We start from the raw sequence: 7055 nt of genomic DNA on the forward strand, positions 1-7055 counted from the left end.
CTCAAAATGTTGGCTTATCTCCACTCTCAGAATCAATTGAGCTAATTAAAAGCATAATGAAAGGCACAAGGGCACCAAGACAGCTGAACAAACATTAACAAATAAGTAGATTAAATAAAGTATTTACATTATGTGCAAGCGATGGTGTAGATGAAACTTGGGTGGTACTAGGAAGAATGAGTCAAAGGATATTCATATAGAATGGCATCAGAGGAAATCTGTCTCCCAGTTGGTATTTTCTGGAATGATAGAACGAAAGAAACCAGGAAAGAGTAACCAAGGTTTGCAGCCCAAAGGAGCCTGAAACTCTGGGTACAAACATAGTAGTTAAGAAACTTGATTAATTTGCCGAAACCGGTTTGGCTCAATGGATAGCCCGTTGGCTTGGGGACTGAAAGGTCCCGGGTTCGATTCTGGTCAAGGGCATGTACCTTGGTTGCGGGCATATCCCCGGTAGGGGGTGTGCAAAAGGCAGCTGATCGATGACTCTTTCTCATCGATGTTTCTAACTCTCTATCTCTCTCCCTTCCTCTCTGTACAAAATCAATAAAATATATTTTTTTTTAAAAAGAAGAAGAAAAAAAAAGAAACTTGATTAATTTAAGGTTCTGAAGCTATTGACCTAGTACTTCATTTCTAATGAGCTGAATAAAAATGATCAAGACTCTCCAATGCTGCAGGGAGGATGGTGAGGAATGACTCAAAATTTATTGAGTGCTCCTTATGGCAGTGGTTGGCAAACCGCAGCTCTTGAGCCACATGCAGCTCTTTGGCCCCTTGAGTGTTCTAACCTTCAAAATAGACTCGCCCAGGCCGAAAACCGACTTCCTCGCATGGGCCACGAAGTTTCAATCTCACTGAACTGTGCGCCCAGCACGTGGTATTTTGTGGAAGAGCCACACACAAGGGCTTATGGGATTGGAACCATAATATAGACCCTTTACATGCATTTTCATTTAATCATTAGAGTGAAACTATGAGGTGCCCTTCCCCATTTTAAAGAAGAGGAAACAGAGGTTCAGTAGTTTGAGAGTAGTAGGGTGAGGATTTGAACCCAGAGCTATCTGGCTCTAAGCTTATCTTCAAAGAACTAGTAACCCATCTGTTTACAGTGACATCAGAATTGTAGCTTACTGGGTGCTAGTCACTGCAAGTGGGTGTATTTACATCCTGGTACCACTTCAGGAAACCTTTCAAACCTTATCAGACACCCAGCTGGGGTTTGAACATACACACACACAAAATCCCAAAGAATTCTCTTTGTTTTTTTTCTACAGTCACAAGCAGTCCAAATAGTCTTTGCTGCATTATGGGGCAGGTGGCAGAAAATCTCTTTGTTTTACAATAAAAAAGGGGAGGGGGAGACCCTGTGGTAGACCATATTATTGTTTCCAAACATTGACTGTGCCTCTCAGGGGCAGATTGTACTTCCCTACTCCATCAGCAGCAGGCTTGGTTATGTGCCTTACAAATGAACTTTGAGCAGCTGTCGGAGCCACTTTAATCTGTGCACGTCACCATGTTTACCTTTCCTGCTGCCCTGATGACCTGCAACATTCAAGATAGAAACTAATCGATCTGCTTCGGTCTCGGAGTGAAGACAATGTGCAACAAAGCCGCGGCTGACCTGGGAGGGACGCACAGCACAAGTGAAAGAAACCCCTCTTGCTGACTGGGACACTCTGAAATGGAAATTGCTACCATAGTGTAACAGAGCCTATCCTGACTAATGCAGACCCTTTCTGAATTTGTATCTGCTGGTGATCCAGACTTCCGGTGTCATCCCTAGGTAAACAGGTTGCTTGGGAAGTCTGAGAAGATGTAGAAAATGGGATGCTTGGTGCAATGTGGTAAAAAGGCTTTCACAGTGAATTTGAAACTCAGTCCTGACCTGGGGGCTCAGGCAAGCCATTGTAGGACAGGTACCATAGACCATGTCATGTCCCAAAGGAACCTGAAAGTTATAAGTTTCAAAGAAGGTTAAAATATAGTCTCTGTTCTTGAGACAAAGGCCATCCTCATTCATCTTTTTATTTTTATTTTTTATATATATTTTATTGATTTTTTTTACAGAGAGGAAGGGAAAGAGATAGTGCGTTAGAAACATCATTGAGAGAATCAGCTGCCTCTTGCATATCCCCCACTGGGGATGTGCCCGCAACCAAGGTACATGCCCTTGACCGGAATTGAACCTGGGACCTTTCAGTTCGCAGGCCGACGCTCTATCCACTGAGCCAAACTGGTTGCGGCCTCATTCATCTTTTTAGCCTTGTAGAAGCTTTTATTTTTGTGATCGAAAGAATGCAGTACATGGCATTCATACTGATTAACAGGCATGTACCTCTGAAACTCCTGTTTTTGACAGGTCTGAATGTTTACAACGTTTTTAGGCACATCTTTGAATTTCTTGGATCCTGATATACAGAGTAAGTTAACTTCTTCTTTGTTAAGTAATGAGAATTACGTTCAACGGCTAGATTCCTTTATAATTAAAGGGCTCTAGATATTCAGGCTGCCTGTACCTCAAGACCATACTTTATTTAGATATGTAAGTAAGTCGTAGTACAAAGAAGGGAGATAATTTAGAAAGCTGAACTGTATTATATGAACAGTCCATAGATTTTTTTCTAGTGCTCGATGCTCAAAACACTAAGGAGGCTTACAGTTAAGTGCCAAATTACTCTCCCCCTGCTGCTGCCCTTTCTGAGAGATACAAAGATGTGTGTATCAAAGTTCCCAGAGATCCGAAATGAATCCATGCAAATGACAGATTTTACCCATGTGGTCCCACTATCCAATCATAGGGAGCAGATAATGGGTCTTTGAGAAAAACATAGTCCCACATACAGTAATATGCTGCTAGTAAAGTTTTCATTTGTTCATTGTTTTCACAAAAATTAACATTAAAAAATACAACTGCCCTAGGTGATTTGGCTCAATGGATAGAGCGTAAGCCTGTGGACCAAAGGGTCCTGGGTTCGATTCCGGTCAAGGCCATGTACCTCGGTTGCAGGCTCCTCCTGGGTCGGGGCCCTGGTCAAGGGCAAACAATTGATATGTTTCTCTCACATCGATATTTCTCTGTCTTTCCCTCTCTCTTCCACTCTCCCTAAAAACTAATGGGAAAATATCCTCAGGTGAGGATTAACAACAACAAAAAAAACCACACAATAAAAGACAACAACACAATCTACTACACATATGATTCTCAGACCCCAAACAATTAAAAAAAAAAAAAAAAAAAAAAAAAAAAGTCATTCTCAGGTGACAGGATGTCCCAAGAGTGACAAATGTGGGAGCCAACCCCCCAATAGCCTTTTCTCCTACCATTTCACTCTTCATTTCTTGAACTACTTTCCTTTTCCAAAAAGGTAATGCTAACATCAGTCAGGATGGCCTTCTGAGAAGACTGACTTGGATTTCTGATCTGTTCCAGTCGATTCAAGATGAATTGGCTCGTGTCAGTAATACACTCAACACAGTTTATTAAACAGGCTGACCCGACTGTCCAACTTTGGCTCAGGCTTGTCCAAGCACTTCTCCCAGCAAAGTGTTGTCACCTGGTACACCAGCTGCTGGGAGCGCTACTTCTGAGTCTCCACCTCTGCAGCTGCTGGTCTACCCCAGCCCAAACCCACAGCGGAGGAAGTGGAGGAGGAATACCTCTCAGCGCCATCACAGAGAAGATGCAAGTGAAGGTTAAACTCAGACAAAGTTGCAAGAGTCTAATGCTGAGCACTTGCTGGACATCGCCAGTCCTTCAAAACCAGAAAGACATTCAACCTGTTATTACTACTATTCACTTACAAAGTTAAAATACTGCAAAGGCAACATGCAGCTAATTCTGAAGTATAATAGTGTTGGGCATTATTAGAATACCGTAAAGGCTAACACAGAGCGGAGAAATGAAGAGTTATTTAGTAAACCTACTAGGGTTAACCTAACCCAGTGGTTGGCAAACTCGTTAGTCAGCAGAGCCAAATATCAACAGTACAATGATTGAAATTTCTTTTGAGAGCCAATTTTGTAAAACTTAAACTATATAGGTAGGTACATTGTTATTAACTTAATTAGGGTACTCCTAAGCTTGCCTTTGCTAAAAACTCAAGGGGCCAAAGAGCCGCATGTGGCTCTCGAGCCACAGTTTGCCTACCACCTGGTTAATCAAACTGAATAGCATGTGCAAAAAGATTACTCTCCCCCTCCCTCCAGGAGATAACATTGGAATTTCTTTTTTCTTTTTTTTTCTTTTTTAAATAATAATACCAGAAATCCACCCTGCCCAAGTAGGTACTTTGCATCGTTTCTGATAAACCACAGTTGCTAGTTTCAATCCCTGGTCAGGGCACACACAAGAATCAATGAATACATAAATAAGTGGAACAACAAATCAATGTTTCTCTCTCCCTTCCTCTCTCTCTAAAAGCAATCAGTCAAGAATTTTTAATGTTTTTTTTTAATATAAAGAATAACAGAAATCCTGGCAACTGAAATATTGAAGATGAACTGACATTATATATAGGATTTGCTTTAAAATATTCCAGGAAAAATAATGTGTGGGAGATCTATGAAACAATCCTGGAAAATGTTGGTGTCCATAGAAGTTCAGAGGAGGAAACAAAGACTTCTCTCAGGAACAAGGAATGAAAAACAATCTAAAAGTGGGAGATCATTGTCCCCATTTTACAAGTAAAGAAAACTGAGGTCACATTGCTAGTAAAGCTTTAAGCCTCAATCATATAACTTCAAAACCCTAACTGATTGTCTAAATATGTTTTCTCAGATTCTGATACTTTAATCAGAAGAGTTGTTTTTCTATTAAATGGAAACTTATGTGCAATCCCTATATATCTTCTACCTTTCCACTTTTGAGCAACTATTTTGAATACTTCCTGATGCAGGAAGTTGTTATAATTTCATTTACTCTGAATTCATGATCCACCTACGGCTTGCTCCCACTATTCAGCTTAGTAGAATGAATGTGGAATGCTTCATTTTACAATGACTCTGAAAGCAAGAGGCCTGTGGGTATGTGTGCACGCACACACAAACACAGAGCTTATGTTTAAGTACCGAAGTACAGTTTTTCCTTTTTAACCTTTAATTTTTTAAAGTATATTTTTATTGATTTCAGAGAGGAAGGGAGAGCGACAGAGATAGAGGGTCATTGATCGGCTGCTTCCTACATGCCTCATACCAGGGATCAAGCCCACAACCCAGGCATGTGCCCTAACCGGGAATCGAACTGTGAACTCCTGGTTCATAGGTTCTTAGGTCGATGTTCAACCACTGAGCAACCCCGGCTGAGCCTTTTTAACCTTTTAGCTGTTAATGCACTCTTTCCTTACCTAATCTCTTTTTCTTCTCTGTTAAGTATATCTAAATTTAACTCTCAAAGTGGGGTTTCTTACTCTTTGCTACCATGAACCATGCCACCTTGTGCTTATACAGTGTTTCTGAAATGAAATTTGCTAGAAATGCTGATGAGATGGCTACCCATTCATTCAGTAAACCTTTGTCAAATGCTAACTCTAGGCTGGCTACTGTGCTCAGGGCTTGTAATAAAGATAAAAATAGTAGCTGGGGGCAGCACAGGTGAAAGTGATTAAGAGAGTAGGTGCTAGCGATATAACAAGTGAAGGATAGTGATAAGTGGTTGAGTGTGGGCCCCCTTGCCTGAGGTTAAATCCCAGCTCTTCCACTCACTGACTCAATGACTTTAGTTGGGCAAGTTGCTTAATCTCTCTGAGCCTCAATTTTCTCATCCGTAAATGGGGATAATAATAGTACTTACTGCATAAGTATGTTGTGCGTTAACTTGAACAAGGCACATGTAGAAAGCTTAACACAGGCTTAGCACATAAGAAGTGTTATAAATGTGAGCACTTCCAATTCTCCTGAATGGTTCATAGAGAAAGGAGAATGGAGGATCTGACTGAGGAGGGAGGTTTCAAGGAAGAGTGCACAAAAACAGAAACCTGTGAGCTCAGCCTGAATGGAGTTCAGATTTATTGGGGCAAGGTAGGCAGGAGGGTAAATCAAAGTGTGAGGACCGGGCCCCGTTGTTCAAGGTGGGACATACTTGGAGAGCTCTTCCATCTCCGGAGCTCCCTCCCTAGATGTTGGGGGCGGAGTACGCTGAATCAGATGAGATCTGTTTGGCAACTGTATCACACTTCAACTCCTCCCTCTGCCCATTCCTCTTCACTTCACTCCCCCTGTAGGACTAATCATAAAAGCACACCTCTCCAACTCCCCAGGAAACTTCTTGCTCATAAACTCCATCTTGGAATCTGTTTGTTCAAGGAGTCTAACCCATGACATTGGGAATAATACTACTTGTAATTTGAAATAGAAAATATATTTATGTATACAATATAGAAACCTCAGCATGGAGGACTAGTTAGGGAAATAAGCATTAATTTATTCATTAAACCATCATAATGCATTCGTCCAACCTGTACTAAGGGGTGTGCTGTTTTTCCTTCCATCTAAACATCTTTACTGTGTGAGCAGTCTTGGTTAAATGCACTTAAAGTTTTAAATATTATTTCTTAATCTTTTTCAAACTTTTTTTTTTGCTATGAAAAACTTCAAACAGATATGCAAATAGACAAATGATGCAATGAACTCACATATATCCACCATCCAGCTTCAAGTACTAGCTAAGGCTCCAATAACATTCACAGACAGAAATTGAATAAGTCTCTTGAATTTTTTAATTTCTAAATTTCTGCTCCACTCTTTTTTTCTTGCAATGCATTTGCTGAAGAAGCTACATTATCTTTCCTAAAGTATTTCCCACAAAATTGATCTTGCTAAGTGCTTCCCTGTGGTGGTTTTTAACGTGTTCTGCCCTCTGTGTTTCTGTAAATCAGAAGTTGGGTCTGGAAGCTGAATCAGATTCATGTGTGAGTTTTTTGGGGGCACAACTACTTCATTGGTAGTATGTTCTTCCATAAAGGGGGCACAAAATATCTGGTTATCCAATGTTCATAGCGGCACAATTCACCATAGCTAAGATTTGGAAGCAGCCTAAATGCCCATCAGCAGAT

Source organism: Pipistrellus kuhlii, unplaced genomic scaffold, assembly GCF_014108245.1.
Source record: "Pipistrellus kuhlii isolate mPipKuh1 unplaced genomic scaffold, mPipKuh1.p scaffold_m20_p_2, whole genome shotgun sequence".
In the NCBI taxonomy this organism is placed as follows: Eukaryota; Metazoa; Chordata; class Mammalia; order Chiroptera; family Vespertilionidae; genus Pipistrellus; species Pipistrellus kuhlii.